This window comes from Cervus canadensis, chromosome 4 (assembly GCF_019320065.1).
Source record: "Cervus canadensis isolate Bull #8, Minnesota chromosome 4, ASM1932006v1, whole genome shotgun sequence".
NCBI lineage: Eukaryota > Metazoa > Chordata > Mammalia > Artiodactyla > Cervidae > Cervus > Cervus canadensis.
The window spans coordinates 1,722,919-1,725,563 of NC_057389.1; positions in this window are offsets into that span (position 1 = coordinate 1,722,919).

Below are 2,645 nucleotides of genomic sequence, written 5' to 3' on the forward strand. Positions count from 1 at the left end.
TTTTCCAGGCAAGAATACTGGAGTGGGTTGCCATCTCCTTCTCTAGGGGATCTTCCCAGCCCAGGGATTGAACCCAGGTCTCCTACATTGTAGGCAGACACTTTACCATCTGAGCCACCAGGAAAGTCCACAGAAGCAGGTAAGGGGGTCTGGTATTACCATCTCTTTAATAATTTTCCACAGTGTGTTGTGATCCACACAGTCAAAGACTTTGGCATAGTCAATAAAGCAGACGTAGATGTTTTTCTGGAACTCTCTTGCTTTTACTTTGATGCAGTGGATGTTGGCAATTTGATCTCGGGTTCCACTGCCTTTTCTAAATCCAGTTTGTACATCCAGAAGTTCTCAGTTTATGTACTGTTGAAGCCTGGCTCAGAGAATTTTGAATATTACTTTGCTAGTGTGTGAGATGAGTGCAATTGTGCAGTAGTTTGAGCATTCTTTGGCATTTCCCTTCTTAGGGAATGAAAACGGAACTTTTCCAGTCCTGTGGCCACTGCTGAGTTTTCCAAATTTGCTGGCATATTGGGTTCAGCACTTTCACAGCATCATCTTTTAAGATTTGAAATAGCTCAACTGGAATTCCATCACCTCCACTAGCTTTGTTTGTAGTGATGTCTCCTAAGGCCCACTTGACTTCACATTCCAGGATGTCTGGCTCTAGATGAGTGATCACACCATCGTAATTTTCTCGGTTGTGAAGATCTTTTTTGTATAGTTCTTCTGTGTATTCTTGCCACCTCTTCTTAATATCTTCTGCTTCTGTTAGGTCCATTCCATTTCTATCCTTTATTGAGCCCATCCTTGCATGAAATGTTCCCTTGGTATCTCCAATTTTCTTGAAGAGATCTCTAGTCTTTCCCATTCTGTTGTTTTCCTCTATTTATCTGCATTGATCTCTCAGGAAGGCTTTCTATCTTTCTTTGCTATTCTTTGGAACTCTGCAGATGGACATATCTTTTTCTCCTTTGCCTTTTGCTTCTCTTCTTTTCTTAGCTATTTGTAAGGCCTCCTCAGACAGCCATTTTGCCTTTTTGCATTTCTTTTTCTTGGGGATGGTCTTGATCCCTGCCTTCTGTACAATGTCACAAACCTCCATCAATATTTCATCAGGCACTCTCTATCAGATCTAATCCCTTGAATCTATTTGTCACTTCCACTGTATAGTCATAAGGGATTTGATTTAGGTCATACCTGAATGGCCTAGTGGTTTTCCCCACTTTCTTCAATTTAAGTCTGAATTTTGCAGTAAGGAAATGATCTTGGGCAAAGCTTAAAACTGCCAGCTTCAGTTCCTTGTTGATAAAGTGCAGATACTATCCGTGACTACTTCACTGTCAAGGTTACTATGGGGAATATATAGGATAAGACATTTGAGTTAATGGTCAGGCTGTGATACTCAGTGCTCAGTGTTAGTCATTACTCTTTTACTAAAGGGCAGATATTATTAGACCATCTCCTCCTGCCTTACTCTGAGAGGGCCTGTTATGGCAGGCCACTGAACTAGACCATCAGACCCAGGTCTGATTTCTGGCTTTGTATTTAGTTTGTTTCTTAATATGGTGGGCTGGCTCTGTATTGAGGTAACCCTTTAATCCTTCGTCTAGGCTCTTTACAGTTTTGCCTCAGCTTTCACTTCCTGCTTGTACTGAGTTTTTAGATCATCCAGGAATGAAAACTCAGGGTCTTCTCAGTGTTTTTCCGAGCCCATGTCCTTTCCTGGGCATGTAAGTGGCTTTCTAAATTCCCTCGTGTACATAACCACTTTCAAATGTCCAAACTTTGCAAAGAAACCATCTCCCTGACTCTTCCTCCATGTCTTAGGGGAGTTTCTTACATGTTTCAGTGAATTCTTAGCTCTTGGTAGCTGCTGGTTTTTCTGATTATTTTAGTATTTTCAAGCAATGCCCACCACCTGTATCTATTTTCTCCCTAAACAGCACTATTCAGAAAATTGCCTGAGGACAGCTATAAGGATCAAATATGGGTCTCTGTAATAAACAAAGACAATACATAGGCAATTTTATGTAAGGAATATGATACTTGTTTTGCACACATCACAGACATCAGAATGATTTTTTAAGTAATGGGCAAAAATGTTTAACTTTACACAGATACTTTCCTTGATCTTCCTTTGTACCTACAAAAGTGTAACTTTTCTTTTACCACTGTCTGTAGGTGTAGGACAACCTTCCCTTCTAGGTCTTTGGCTGGTCTCATAACTCGATTGACATGAGACAGATTAACAGGAGAAAAGTTTTCATATGTGCAGGAGCCGCCATGCAATAAGCCTTAAAGGAGGGAACTGGCTTTTAAAATTTTTAGATGAAAAAACAACTTATGAATAATTGACAGGCAGAGGAGTTTGTGGTGGGGGTGGAGAATGGTGAAGAAGTAACAGGTTTATTCACACAGCTCCCTCAGCCCTACATGCCCTCTTCCCATACAGGCGGGGCAACTTTCACACGAGCAATTTGCTTTCAGTGGAACAAAGAAGGGTCTGAGTGTCCTTTTGCACTAGCTGTCTCTCAAGTACCTTTAATTCAAAGTCATATGCCAACATCACATATTTGGGGGGGACATATTCTGAACCTCCTCACCACCAGATTTAGTAGTTTTCTAGCATGAGTAAGAGAAAATTAGTA